This window comes from Ovis aries, chromosome 1, assembly GCF_016772045.2.
Source record: "Ovis aries strain OAR_USU_Benz2616 breed Rambouillet chromosome 1, ARS-UI_Ramb_v3.0, whole genome shotgun sequence".
NCBI lineage: Eukaryota > Metazoa > Chordata > Mammalia > Artiodactyla > Bovidae > Ovis > Ovis aries.
Genome location: NC_056054.1, coordinates 253,505,578 through 253,521,739, shown reverse-complemented (window position 1 = coordinate 253,521,739; position 16,162 = coordinate 253,505,578). Strand labels below are relative to the sequence as shown.

The 16,162-nt window shown below is 35.8% G+C and overlaps 1 protein-coding gene and 1 long non-coding RNA gene across 4 annotated transcripts in view; one reads left to right on the top strand and one right to left on the bottom strand.

Moving 5' to 3' along the window:
* Nucleotides 1-16,162, bottom strand: part of STAG1 (STAG1 cohesin complex component) — a 469,514-nt gene that overhangs the window by 25,626 nt on the left and 427,726 nt on the right. The window lies entirely within an intron of this gene.
* Nucleotides 5,445-15,467, top strand: LOC114110249 (uncharacterized). Its single transcript, XR_003586550.3, has 2 exons — nucleotides 5,445-11,145; nucleotides 11,547-15,467. It is a non-coding gene; the product is annotated as an uncharacterized LOC114110249 (long non-coding RNA).

Below are 16,162 nucleotides of genomic sequence, written 5' to 3'. Positions count from 1 at the left end.
TTAGCAGGGAGTTAGACCAATCATAGAGTAATTGTTTGATTTTTTGGTATCAACTCTAATTGTAGCAGACAGACATGGCTGAGTTGGAGACAGCTTCATAGAAAGACGGGCTTTAATCCAAGATTGGATAGGTGAATAGGTTTTAATCAGATGGCCATATTACAACATTCAATATGAAACACTGGAAAACTATAAAAGGAAATTTAAGTTTATCAAGTCCCTATAAAGTGCCAGGCACTGGTAAGAGGGCTGTTGTATAATTTAATATTTATATTGATTATAAGAAGTAGTTATTAGTAGCAAAGATTGAAAGCAGGACTGTCTGATATCAGAGCTCATATTCTATTCAATGATTAATAAGCAAGATGCATGCAGATAACTCAGTATTATGCTGACATTTAAAATAGTAATGAATAATAATTAAATGAGCATAGGCTGGTATAGAAATAACTTTTAAAAAGTATTCTATGAAACTAAGATTCTTTAAGCTTTTCTATTTTGCATAGTTGACAGTACTTATTCCTTTTTGGAATCTTCACATCCCAAATAATGATACTTCAAAAATTACATTTATTTCCTTTTGCTAAAATGAGTGCAGTTATTTTGAAGGAATAAGACCCTCTTGTGCAGAGTAGTAAATAGGACACTGTCTCCAGAAACTTTAATGTTCCTGTAGATTAACATCCAACAATCAAACCTCAACATTTCCTGATCTTCTTTAATTTCAAAAACTCATAAAGCAACAGGGGAAAGAGACAAGAGAATAGGCAGTCACAAAAGAATTTAAGGAGTCCTTACATCGGAAAGCTTAACCCAGAGTCAAGAGCAGTCACAGCAGGGTTGCTAAAAAGAGTTCTGAACAACTAAAAGTCATCTACCTATAAGGAAAGGTGTTTCAGAAGGCACAGAATGTTCAAAAGCCTGGAGGTGCTTTTGAGAGACTACTGTTGGGGTGCAAATGGGAGGAGAGTGGTGACAGAAAACAAGAGAAAGAGGACCCATTTCCATTTAAATGGAATACAATTTAAAATTTCATGTTATGTATAATATCATATATGAAACGAATCGCCAGTCCAAGTTCGATGCATGATACTGGATGCTTGGGGCTGGTGCACTGGGACAACCCACAGAGATGGTACAGAGAGGGAGGTTCAGGATGGGGAACACGTGTATACCTGTATACACGTGTATATGGTATATGGCAAAACCAATACGATATTTTAAATTAATTAACCTCCAGTTAAAATAAATAAATTTATATTAAAAAAAATAAAATGCCATGTTAAATTACTTGGCTATTATCCTGTCAGCAATAAGGAGCTAATGAGTAAGGATTTTTATCATGAGGTTGCTAAAAGTTTATGCTAAGGAATCATACTCAACGAAAAGGGAGAAAGATGTAAAATAGCAAATAAAATCTTAATAGTATTAATAAATACACTCTTCTCTTGAGGGTTTATTATGTACCAAATGCTGTGTTCTAAGGGGCATGGTGAAGAGCAGGGAAGCTGGCATGCTGCAGTTCATGGAGTTATAAAGTCGAACTGAGCAACTGAATGGACGACGATGAACAGGCATAAATTTAAGTCTCACAGTCACCCCTATGAAGTAAGTGATTAATATGCCTATATTACAGAGGAGGAAACAGGTTCAGAGCATCTACAGATTTTAAGTGATAGAGTAAGGATCCATACCTAGTGCCATCTGACTCTAAAGCTTATGCTTCAAACCATCATCCTACAGTTCATCATATTAACAGATGCCATAGAATATTGGGCCTAAAAATAAAATGTTGTCAGTAAAGATGTTAACACAGTGTAGAGAAATTAAAGCAGCAGAATTGATATAATTTAGGCGCTAACAGTGGTTATGTATGGATGTGAGAGTTGGACTGTGAAGAAAGCTGAGTGCTGAAGAATTGATGCTTTTGAACTGTGGTGTTGGAGAAGACTCTTTAGAGTCCCTTGGACTGCAAGGAGATCCAACCAGTCCATTCTAAAGGAGATCAGCCCTGGATGTTCTTTGGAAGGAATGATGCTAAAGCTGAAATTCCAGTACTTTGGCCACCTCATGTGAAGAGTTGACTCATTCGAAAAGACTCTGATGCTGGGAGGGATTGGGGGCAGGAGGAGAAGGGGATGACAGAGCATGAGATGACTGGATGGTATCACCGACTCAATGGACATGAGTATGAGTGAACTCCAGGAGTTGGTGATGGACAGGGAGGCCTGGTGTACTGCAATTCATGGGGTCGCAAAGAGTCAGACACAACTGAGCGACTGAACTGAACTGAACTGAGGAGCTAACAGGAACAGAGATGTTGCTGTGACTCCTAATTTCTACGTAGTTGCCTACTAGATAGATTATGGTATAAGTCACCAAGATAGTTAATACAGGAACAAATGCTAAGGTAACAAGTTTGGCTTTAGGGATGCTGATCTGCAAATGCTGAAAGATATCGTTAGGTAGTGAGAATAGGAAAAAGAAGTCCAAAATGGCAGTGGCAAAAAGACAAGGAAGGGAAAAGTCTGTGAAAATAGAACAAACGAAGGAGTGAGGACCTTAGGTAAAACAAACAGCCCTTCTGGCTAGCCCAATCTACATAGGGCAGGCTCAGAGGGAGGAAAGAAAACATAAAGAGAGGAGCCAAAAAGGGGACTCTCAAGAGTCTTCTCCAACACTGGTTTTTCCAGTGGTCATGTATGGATGTGAGAGTTGGATTATAAAGAAAGCTGAGTGCCGAAGAATTGATGCTTTTCTTTTCTTGTATTTTGGATTGGACCGCCCTCACACCTGAGGGTGTATTTTCCTTTGCTTGCCAATAAAACTGAGCTATAACACCGGTCCATCCATCACTTCAAATTTTTGCTGCGACCGAGGAAATTACATGGGGAATGCTTAAAATTCTCCAAGCCAGACTTCAGCAATACGTGAACTGTGAACTTCCATATATTGAAGCTGGTTTTTAGAAAAGGCAGAGGAACCAGAGATCAAATTGCCAATATCCGCTGGATCATTGAAAAACCAAGAGAGTTTCAGAAAAACATCTATTTCTGCATTATTGACTATGCCAAAGCCTTTGACGGTGTGGATCACAATAAACTGTGGAAAATTCTGAAAGAGATGGGTATACCACACCACCTTACCTGCCTCTTGAGAAACCTACATGCAGGTCAGGAAGCAACAGTTAGAACTGGACATGGAACAACAGACTGGTTCCAAAGAGGAAAAGGGGTATGTCAAGGCTGTATATTGTCACCCTGCTTATTTAACTTATATGCAGAGTACATCATGAGAAACGCTGGGCTGGAGGAAGCACAAGCTAGAATCAAGATTGCTGGGAGAAACATCAATAACCTCAGATAGGCAGATGACACCACCATATGGCAGACAGTGAAGAAGAACTACAGAGCCTCTTGATGAAAGTGAAAGAGGAGAATGAAAAAGTTGGCTTAAAACTCAACATTCAGAAAACTAAGATCATGGCATCCGGTCCCATCACTTCATGGCAAATAGATGAAGAAACAGTGGAAACAGTGGCTGATTTTATTTTTCAGGGCTCCAAAATCACTGCAGATAGTGACTGCAGCCATGAAATTAAAAGATGCTTACTCCCTGGAAGGAAAGCTATGACCAACCTAGACAGCATATTAAAAAGCAGAGACATTACTTTGTCAACAAAGGCCCGTCTAGTCAAGGCTATGGTTTTTCCAGTGGTCATGTATGGATGTGAGAGTTGGACTATAAAGAAAGCTGAGTGCCTAAGAATTGATGCTTTTGAACTGTGGTGTTGGAGAAGACTCTTGAGAGTCCCTTGGTCTGCAAAGAGATCCAACCAGTCCATTCTAAAGGAGATCAGTCCTGGGTGTTCACTGGTAGGACTGATGTTGAAGCTGAAATTCCAATACTTTGGCCACCTCATGGGAAAAGCTGACTGATCTGAAAAGACCCTGATGCTGGCAAAGATTGAGGGCAGGAGGAGAAGGGGACGACAGAGGATGAGATGGTTGGATGGCATCACCAACTCAATGGACAAGGGTTTGGGTGGACTCCGGGAGTTGGTGATGGACAGGGAGGCCTAGCATGCTGCAGTTCATGGGGTCGTAAAACGTCAGACACGACTGAGCGACTGAACTGAACTGTAACACTGGTCCACCCACTGCTTCCAGTTTTTGTTGCGGTGAGACAGAACTGAGGAAATTACACACTCCCCCCAGCAATATCCTACTAAAGATGTCTAATAGTCAGCTGGATGAGTTCAAAGTCCACAGTAAAGAATCTGAGCAAGAAAAGATTTGGGAATCCTCAGCATTTAGAAACAATGGAAGTAGATGAGACCTTTAAAATGAGAATATGTAAATAGGGCTGACAAAAGTACCCTGGGGAACACCAAAACTTAACAGATGGATAATAAAGAAAAGCATATGAAGAAATCTAAGAAATAGTCTGAGAAGTAGGAACAAAATCAGAATATGGCATCCCAGAGGTAAGAAAAGGAAACATTTAAAAATGAGTAAAATTGAGACTTTGTTGGTGGTCCAGTGCTTAAGAATTCACCTTGAGCACTGTACCTTAAATAAACTACTGCAGGGGATGCGGATTTGATCCCTGTTCAGGGAACCTGGATCCCATAGGCTTCAGGGAAACTAAGCCTGGTACCATAACTATAGACAAGCCTGAGCAACACAACAAAAGATCCTGTGTGCTGGACTGAAGATCCCCCATACTGCAATGAAGATCCCACCTGCTGCAACTAATACCTGACACAGCTAAAAAATAAACAAACAAATAAAAATATTAAACAATAATAATGAATAGAATAGTTTAATGATGACAAATGTCACCAAGAGAAAAGAAAAGGACTTGAAAGTATTATAAGAATAAAGCAATAATGTTATGAGTGACCTTGGGGAGAACACTTTCAAAGGGATTGTTCAGTTGCTAAGTTGTGTTCAACTCTTTTGTGACTCTGTGGACTGCAGCACACCAGACTCCCCTCTCATGGGATTTCCCAGGCGAGAATACTGAAGTGGGTTGCCATTTCCTTTCCCAGGGGATCTTCTGACCAAGGAACCAAACCTGTTTCTCCTGCATTTACCACTGAGCCACCAGCAAAGCTCTTCAAAAGAACTTTGCTGTTGTTCAGTTGCTAAGTGGTGTCTGACTCTTTGCGACCCTATGGACCGCAGCACGCGAGGCTTCACTGTCCTTCACTATCTCCTGGAGTTTGCTCAAATTCATGCCCATTGAGTCAGTGATGCTATCTAACCATCACTTGTCGTCCCCTTCTTCTCCTGCCCTGAATCTTTCCCAGCATCAGGTTCTTTTCCAATGAGTAGGCAGGCTCTTTGCATCAGGGGGCCAAAGTACTAGAGCCTCAGCTTTACCATCAGTCCTTCCAATGAACACCCAGGACTGATATCCTTTAGGATGGACTGGTTGGATCTCCTTGCAGTCCAAGGGACTGTCAAGAGTCTTCTCCAGCATTACAATTCAAAGGGATCAATTCTTCCCAGGTGGCACGAGAAGTAAAGAATTTGCCTGCCAATCCAGGAGTCACAAGAGATACAGGTTCTCTCCATTCAGGAAGATCCCCTGGAGTAGGAAATGGTAACCCACTCCATTATTCTTGCTTGGAAAATCCCATGGATAGAGAAGCTTGGCAAGCTACAGTCCATAGGCTCACAAAAAGTTGGACATGACCGAGCACACACACTCATTCAAAGGAATTAAAAGGGCTTAAAACTGCAATGGTAGAAAGGATAAGCAAGCAAGCAACTCTTTCAAAAAAGTCTGACTGTAAAGAGTGAGAGGAAAAATAGGACAGCTACTGGAGAGGTCTTTGGGGGGTCTTTGTTGTCCTTTTCATTAGAAAAGATTTGAAAATGTTTGTTGAATAAATAACTGAAAGAAAAACAAAATGCAAGCCATGCTATGAACTAGTTTAGACCTTAGAGAAACTGTATCTCAGGATTACAGATTTTAAAAATCTATAAACAAAAGGGTTGAAATATGTATTCTCTGAGGTTCTATGGCATTCTGTGAATCTGCTGAATTAATCTAGGCACTCAAATGAGAACATACAGGTGTTAACTGGTAAACCTAGTATTCAAAGGATGAATGCTCACTCTTCCTGCTGGTACCTAGAACAGTGTTTGGCACATGGGCAGATGTTTAGTAAATACTTGTTGAATGATATCCAAGTATACATAATACAGATGATAGCACAATCCGAGGGAAAAATAAATGTGTTCATTTTACTGCACAATAAATATAGTTAAAAATGATGCCAGGAGGCATTAATGCTCTTTTATTCCCTTAAATTTCATGGTTACTGTGCAGTTTGAAGCCGTCTAGGGAATCAGCCATTGCTGGAGCTGGAGACAAAAGTTTCCTTTAAAGGTCAATCATAAGGCAGATGTGCCTTATATAAAATGATTACTTGCCAATCCATCTGAGAAGTTGTAAATTTAACATCACAACTAGGTAAGCAACCTACTGATTGCTTAGTAATCAGCAGTAGCATTTTAAGAATGTAGAAATGGAAAGCAACTAAGGGAACAGAAGCTTTTTTAGCATTAAGTTTAGCATAGATTTGGACAGAACTTCAATATTCAGTGCTCAAGAAAGTTAACTTAATTGTAACCAGTTAGAACCCACTGAGAGAAGTTTAAGTACCAACAATTTTAGGTAAACAGGCACGGATACTGTATATTGAACAGAGGTAGCTAGTCTCAAATAGTAAATTCCTCTGAACAGCTGAGAACAAAATTTTAGTTCTTTTGGATTTCAGAATACTGTGCTTTATTTATTCATCCTATAATTTTCCCACAAACCTCATTATGCTAGCATCTCACACTACATAAAGTTAACATCTATTGGCAGTTACTGTGTACTAGGCACTAATCTAAGCTTCTCACATATTAATTCAACTGTGACGGGTATGGATATTATCACTTCAATTCTACAAATGAAGAAACAGGCTCAGAAATGTTAAACGCAGACCCAAAGACAAAGCTATAAGTGAGGCAGTAAATTAACCAGAACAGTTTGCCTCCAGAGTCTATAGTCTTAACCATTTTGCTATAGTGACTTTCTATAATGCAGGAAAATTAATATACTGAAGAAACAGGCAGCATTATAGAGATAAGAAATATGAGACTCAGATTACTCAAATATATAAACAAAAATGCAGGTCAACCCAAAAGACACTGAAAAAGAACAACACATGAGCTAACTTATCTGTAACAGACTGTGATTTTAAGTGACTAAAATTTTTAGGGAGTGCCTCTAACACTCTGAACATGATGGGATTTCTATTTAAATTCTTTCTAGCCAGAGTACTTGCATTATAGTGTTAAAAACTGAAGGCAGAGTTAGAACAGTAATCTCTTCTCTCAGTCCATATAAGAGAATGTAGACCAAGAATACAGTGTTTCCTTTTAAATGCTTTCCTCTAGATGAAACCAGTATTTTCTCTTATTTTCAGAAAGCAGCTTGGGGTTAAGAGCACTCTCCCTTAAGTAGTTATGGAAAGGAATTCAAAAGAGTCAAGTGAGAAGATGACACAGACTTAAATTATAATATCTTAGCTATGTTCTTTTATATGCATTGTGCAAGTTGCTTCACTAAGAGAAGCTTTTGCTTCCCTGTAGATTTAGTGAAACCAAGAATCAGAAGATTGAAACCCAATATGCTCAAATGTGAAAGGGCTAAAAGAGCTTCAGTTTTTCAGTGATCTATTGTTAAAAATAAAAGAAATCTCTCTTAAAGAACATGATGTTTTGAAAATAAACCCTAGTCAGCAAAATCTCAACAAATAAGAGCCCCAAATAAGGCTAGCACAATTAAGGTAGTGAATTTATCATATAAACTATATTAGAAGTTTTCTCAAAGGTACAAAGGCTCAAACTTGACTTACCCTAACATCTTGGGAAGAAAAATGCAGATTGTCTTTAAAGAGCCAAGTATCTCAACATGATTATAGTCAGTGAGGAAAGATAAGGGTTTAATTCCTAAACACACAAAACATAAAGATCTTGACAGTTTTTTTTTTTTTTGGTCATACCACAGGGCATGTGGGATCTTAATTCCATGACCATGGATCAAATCTGCACCCCCTGAATTGGGAGGCGAAGTCATCCACTGAACTCCCTGGAAGACCCAAACAGGCAGATTTAAATGGGTGATTTCCTTTCATTTTTGCATCATAATTTTATGTGTCCAGAGGAAGACTACATTTGGCTGTCCTTTTATCCACAACTATGAAATACGAGTTAGATAATCATAGAAACTGAAGCCATGGAAAAACTAGCAATAAATATCTAAAATTATCTGACAATTGTACATTTTCAGAGTGTGCAGAAGTAAAATATGGGAAGTTGTGAAATAAGGACCTAGATCAGGCCAAAGATCTTAGAATATGAGAATAAAGCCTGTTAATAATTTAGTGAAACATTTTTTGTGATTAAAAAATGGGGCACAAAACTAAGCTAGTTAAAAACAAGACCAAGGGGTTACTCTACCAGGCCAGGTACTGGCAAACCTTTTGGGTATAGGGTCAGATAGTAAATATTTAAGTGTTTGTGGGTCATAATGTTTCTGTTACAGCTACTTAAGTTTGCCTTTGGAACAAGAAAGCAGCACATAAATGAATGAGCATTCTTGTGTTTCATTAAAACGTTCCTTTCAAACACAGGTGTCTAGTCAGATTTGCCCCATGGGCTATATACTTTGTCTAGTTTGTATTGGGCTACAAAGCTCTTTGGACATATAAATTGCATTATACTTTTATGTACTTAGCATCATTATTAACATAAGGTTCATTAAATTATTTTTCAGCTCAACTAACTTATTATCCATAGTAAATATGACAGAAACATATTTCATTCACTTGGGACACATCAGTGGGCAAGAGACAAAAGCCTCACCATTGCTATAGGGTAAACCCTATGGAATATCTTTGAAACTGCTTTCATTCACGAGTAACTGCTACTAGCTTCTCTTCTGAAGATAAGGAGAGTGTGCCACTTTTGTGAATAAATAACAGTAAAATACTGGATTTTAAAACCCCAAATGTAATATCTAGTTTTCAGTGTTGCTTTTCTTGGTGATCTGAATCCCCACCTGCTGACTCCTGCCACTGCCTCAAGGGTAATCCACTTGATCTAGGAACCCTTAAGCTGCCTACTGTAGTTCCAAAACTCTTCTGATTTCTCTTTTCTGTGGTGTACAAAGATGCAGAAAGCTAAAGGAGGAGTCAGAGGGACGGGGGAAAGTAGTGACTGTTAGGAGCAAAGCGAGAGATGTGAATTCTCAAATTTTTCAAAATACAGATGGAGGACAAAATCTACCATGCTATATTCCAAACCTACACTAGACACTGAGCATGTTTATGTACTTCCATAACTTTATGTAACAGTTCATTTAGCCTTAATTTTTGGTTTTGGCAGGGGAGAAGATTAGGAAAGCACAGTCTAGGACTGCAATTTAATGTTATCAAAGCAACAGTTATTGCTGACTAAAACATTTCTTTTAATTTAATCTTCCCAACAACCCTATCCAGCAATGAATATCACTTATTAGGAAACTAAAGTTCAAATATGAAGTAATTTGTGTACCTTTGTTACAGGTGGTAAGAAATGGAGCCAAACTTCAAACTCAATTTAACTCCAAAGGCCATGTTTCAACACAAAAAATTATGGAAAGATATTATTTATAAACTGAAAGTTTCTTATATATATATAAATTGGGTCAGCAAGAAGAAATCATTTAAACAAATACCTAGTAATTACAGAATGGCCACTGGAAAAAACATTTTCAAAATAAAAAACCTACTGCAGAAAGGAAAAGTGATTATTTTATCACTCAGGGAATATTAAATAATATTAAATACTTACATTCCTTTATTCAAATAAATGACCTGACAGGAAAGTAAACTTCCTTTAGTATTAATTTTGGTGAGAAAAATTTCCAATTTCTGTACTGAAGAGCGGGAAGTGTTATGCTTTTTTAAATATTATTTTTAAAAAATATCTGGCCACACCACACAGCATTAAATATTGTTAACACTGCTTTCAGCCTCTAATAAACTTAGTTAAAACACATTTTTACATTATAATAATGGTTATTTAGAATAGATCTTCTCAGTCCTGGCTCACTGCTTAGATCCTGAGGTGTTAAATAAATCAGGAGTTAAGAGTATTTATAAAGTAGTACTTTAAAGACCACTGTCCCTGTGCAAGTAAAAACAGCATCCAAATGGACAGGCTAGGGAAGTTGAGGAAGCCTTATGCTGTCCCTTCACGGGGTTGGAAGGCATTCCTTACCAGAAAGCAAGCTCCAAAAAGCAGAGGCCCAGGAACAGGGTTGCAAACACAGCATGGAATTCCTAATAAGATGTTGGAATCATGAATTGTACATGCCCCTCTAAGTTGAACATATTTACTTATGATTTCCAGAAATTTTTAGAATGTTAGAGTCAGATAAAATTTTGGACAAGTTGAGAGTTTAGTATAAACAGCCATCTACTTATGTATTCCAGATTTATGAAAAAAAAAAAAAACAAAAACAAAAAAAAAGAACCCTCGAGGAGCTGAAAAAGAAATGAATATAAAACAAGTCCTGGATCTTTCCCTCCTAACTTTCCTAGACCAGCCAATCAGGTACTTGAGACTGGACACAACATTAATAGAAACAAAGCTATCAAAAAATCACTCTGAAGTCATGGACCAGTCAAAAGGAAAGGCTTAAAACTAAAACCAAGTAGACAGTTATTGAGGATAGACTTCTCAAGAAATAAAAAGGTAGGGAGGGGAGATCTAGAAAAGAATGAAGCAAAATGGTTGTATAATTTATTCCTAGAGGGATAGCTATTGTTGCCAGCTGTTGGCCTCATTCCCTTCCCCTTCAAAGCAGTAAACTCTGCAGACTGAGGTGTATTATCTGTATTTTGTTATTATAAGAGTTTTGGGGCAAGGACCTAAGTAAGCTATCTCTTTCTTATTCACAGATTTATTAATACTCTACAGGACTTGGAAGGGGAGAGGAAGAGGTCTAGAAAGAAGACATACACAACAAGGTTGAACATTTTTCCTCATGGGCCTTAGCCACCATCAGTCTCATCTTTACCCTAACTATTTGGAGGTAAACAAGTTGAAATTTGCAGAGGAGAACCTTCAGTCAAGAGTGTAACGGAGGAACAAATTTCATAATAAGTATGCTATACTTCTCAGTAATAATTTGACTTGTAGCTCCCTGAGGGATGTAGATTTTCTTTAATTTGAAGACTTAAGGATAAAGCCTGGGTCCAGAATACCGGGATGTTTCCCCCAGGCTATTCCTACTGCTGTCTAGAATAGAAACATGCAGGATAAGGCAGAGAGCACCACAAATTTAAGATTACAGAGAGTAGGACAGCTCCTCCCAGGAGGAAAATAAAACTGAGGATAAATTCTAGATCCCCAGGCCAAAAAAGGCAATAGGGATATTAGTTCAGCCCTAACTCTTATTTACCTGGCTCTTTAAATGTCTCTGTATATGTCCAGAAGGAGCTAAAGGAAGAAGTGTGTTTTCTGCTACAGAGAAGAGAAACTGAAGGCTGCTTCTACAGGACCAGCACTAGGGGGCACCCGAGCAAAGTATACTGAGCATGGCCTGTGAGTTTGCTAAAGAGCTTCAACTCTGGAAATTAGGGTAACAGACGAAATACCCATCGGTGAAACCCAGTGGACTACCATTTTAAATAAATAGCTAATCCTGTTCTTGACACAGTCTTCTCATATACTTCATTTTATAGAATACTGTTCACTGTTAAGTTATAATTTGAATTTAAACTTCAAATATAACTACCATTCATAATCCCCCAAATGACAGTGTTCATGACAAAAGAGAAAGAAGAAAAGTAAATTTTAGGAAGTGCTCATTAAAGAGCAATTTGATAATGTGTATTAACCCTTAAAAGTATGTACAATCTTTGACCAAGCAATTCTAAGAATGTAAGATGAAAAAATGCAAAACACAGAACAAGCTTTTGCACCAGAATGTCCATCACAGAATTTTATTACTTAAAATGTGTAAACAGTCTAAATATCCAAGAGAGCAGTAAAATAAATTATAAGCTACACTATGTACTATCATGCATATGTTGAAATATTATCTATAAACATTAAATACATGAAGAATATGTTAATTGAAGAGACACAAAATTATAAATACATCATTATCTTAATATGGCTGAAAAGTATGTAAGAAAAAGTACTGAAAGAAAATACATCAAAATATTAGCAGGTAGTAAGATTTGGAAATTTCATTTTATGTATATAGTTTTTATAATGAACACATAAGTAAGAAAGCTTGAATTTATGAAAACCATTCTACCTTATATTTTATACCAAAACCAAACATGCATAATTTATTAATTAAAAATATAAGTGACCTTTTCAGAGGTTTAAATGAATTTCTATAAATATAACAACAATGAGCAGAGAAAAACAGCAGTCAGGTGGCCAGTTCCTCACTAAATAAATGGCTCATTCTATATTAACAGTTATTCAACAATAAAAAAAACAAAATTAATTCATGTAGTAAGACTTTCATGTTACCTCTACAAAATCAATATTACAAATGTTAAATATATAGACCCAAAGGGTTTGCTGTATTACATTTAAATTTCAGGAAACAAATTAAAGGGGGAAAAAAAGGACAGAATTTCAGGTGCATCACTAGCAAAGTTTTCCATATACTTTAACTAAGCCACTGACTTTACAAACTGAGCCATTTAGAAATCATGGTAACTTCTCATTTAAATGCCTTGAGGGATACAGAATGACCCCAGAAAACTGCCATGTGTCATACTTTTTCAATATACAACTGACAAATGATATTGTTCAGTGAGGAATCAACCAATGTGTCCTTAGAAAATTTGCTTTTAAAAAAACCAACTACAACAAAACTCCATAAAAAGTAGTTGTATCAAAAGCTTTATAATACAAGATTTTAAGGAGTAGTAACAGAAAGAAAGTATGTTGAGATTCAGAGACTTGCGCTGTAAGTGTGATTTTAGACAACTCTCAATTTTTGTTAAGTATTAGGTTTCTTTTCTGTAAAAATGGGATTATAATATCCACTCTATAGGATTATTAAGCAGATTTAATTAAATTAGAACATTTATATTAAAATGATTAATAACATGTAAAATATAAACAAGGTAAAAATAACAATGTCCCCTTATAGGTTTCATCAAATTATTTTCAAATTCCTTTATAGCTTTAATATTACATTTATAAACAACAGAAAAATGCTGTAACAGCAAGTAAGATACAGAACATACTAGTACTTTTTTAGCATTCATCTAAGTCCAACAACTCAGTGAGTTATTTGTGATAAACCAAAACTTAAGATTAGAAGATGGAGAATCAAAAAATTTTCATAGTAGTAGTTTTTAAAAATCATCTTTTAAGATATTAACATTCACTTTAAATATCAGCAACAAAAAAAAATCCCTCAAAAAGTATCAAAAGGTATAAATGGAAAAGTAAATTTCTCTCCTTATGCCTGCCCCCAGAGAATTTCTACTTCCCAGAGGTAATCGCTGTTAAGATTCTTGTATATTTATCGAAACATCTTCGGTATAGCAGTTTTTAACTTTATCATAGGTTGTAGAATTCTAGAGCTAGAAAAGATTGGCAACACACAACTATAAACTTCATAACAAAGTAACCTGAGACACAGGTAAGTGATTATTCAGTTGTTACTAGAATATGGAAAGCCCTTTACAACTGATAAAATGCTTTTATATAAATGATTTATTTTAAAATTATTTAAGTGACTTGACTCAAGGTTATTTTCATAACTTAATGATGTGGCCAAGTCTATACTTAAGAATTTGATATCTTATCAAGTGGGATGTTACTAATACAGATTCATGTATACAGAGTTTATGTATGTGACTCATATATTTTCAAAGATATCCTATATCATATACAGGATTAGAAAGTTTGATAATTCCTGATCTTGTGATTATTATAAATAAGAATCATGAAAATATTTTAAAAGAAAAAATATTAGCAACAGAAGATTAATTTTCCAAGTTTGTGTGTATCCTAAAGATTCATGTTTTATAAGGTTATCATTTTCAGCGAATCACTGTTAAACTACAGATACAACCAATACATGATTACTAAATATACGTTGGTTTACAAAAATTACCAACAACTTCAAAGTGAGAAGAAACATCCTGAGATACAGCTAAGTAAGGAGAATTTCACATGTGATATAAATGCACACAAAACCAAAATGGAAATCAATGAAAACTAAAGCATCTAAAAGGTGCTAGGGCACACTTTCTGGAATAAAGAAAACCAATGTTGGCTACAAAATCTGCATTGCCATTGTGGCAGAGACAAAAACAAAATCAGTAGAATGACTAAAGACAAAAAGGAAGCTATTTTCATTAGGAGAATATATCAGATGAAAGTTAAACAGAAAGGCAAAGAATCCCAAAATAACTCTGCTGCAACAGGATTAAAAAAAACAAAATATTCTGGACTTCCCTGGTGGTCCAGTGGTTAAAATTCTATACTTCCAATGCAGGGGGGCATGGGTTCGATTTCTGGTTGGGGTTAAAAAACAAAATATTCAAAGAAGGAGGTCCAAGAATAGATTCTTACTCTAATTATGGAATTTAATTGTAAAGGGACAAAATTTACATTAAATGAAGGAAATAACCACTAATTATGCTAAAGTTTTAGGCTAGCGTAAATTTCAAATTTACTAAAATGCAGTTATCAACATTCAGTTAAAACACAAATAACTCAGACAATCAAGATGATCTCAGTGGAAAAACAATATAAAAGTCAAATAAACTATGTGAAAAATTCAAATAAACTATGCATAACACATAAACTCTTGCTTTCAAATTTTAACTTACATATATACACTCTCCTTTAATCTTTTCATATAAAAGAATATTTCAAAAAACATGAAAACTTTATATAGTTTTAAAGTGGTTTTTGTTTCCAATAAAAGAATACTAACCTTGATTTTTGCTTTTCAAGACTAAAACTTTTAATAAAATAGAAAAAAACAAAAAGCCAACAAATATATCAACCTCCTTCTAACTGAAAGTGAACAAAACTCCCAATTACTTCCAAAGGCACAGAAATCCTCCAATCATTCAACGGAAAAGATGAAAAGGAATAAAATTCTTTCTCCAAGAAAAGAATACTCTGTATCAAGCAGTTGGTTCTATATGGAAATGTATTATTATCATTGTCACTGGTTGAATAGCTTCTGTTTTGTTAAGCTGAGGATATATAAACATCATAGTCTCTTTATTTGGTTCTTTATCAAGTGTTTGCTCTTTCAGCATATGTTCAAGCCCCTTTGATTTCATAACACAATTGAAATATATTTGTTTTGTATTTATGTCAGATAATTTCAATGTATAAAATATTTTTTAGTCTGAATCTCTTCATGGTTTCTAGTCTTCTTTTTAGTAAAGTTGGTTTTTTTAATATGAGCTCATTTTTCTTAAAACTATGGAAAACTCTCTGAGGCAACTTCCTTCAGAAAGGATTTATATTTGATTCTCTTAGGTGCTTGGGTATACTACCATTACAGAACATAATCCAAATCTTATTTATTCCCTCATGAATGGAACTGGTATGAGTTTATTTCTAATTTACCCTTATGCTGGGAGTAGCTCTTTTTGGGATCCCAACTTTATCAAGGGACATGCTACTTATTAGACATTCCTCTTCAGGAGGGCTTTGGGACTTGTCTATATTAGCAAATATCCTCAAGATTAAGTAGGTGTTAGTACTCTGCTTGACTTTCTTGGATCTGAGTTTCACTTAACTTATGGTTTGTATTTTGTTTTGCATGGTCATGGGTAAGTTAAAAATTCAAAAAGATTTTTTTTATCCAATGATTTAAAATGTTCAGAAACAAAAGTTTGTTTAGTTTGGGCCCCAAGGTGCCATAATACCAGAACTGAAACCTACACACTATTGTCTTTCAATATTATTCTCTTTCTTATAGCATATCACCTATCAAAGCTCTTATGGTTTCAAGTATAGTTATTTCTTAAAAGAATTTAAACTTCATGTATACATGCAACTCTGTGGCTATTGCTTGAAAACCTTTATCTTTCAAAGATGTA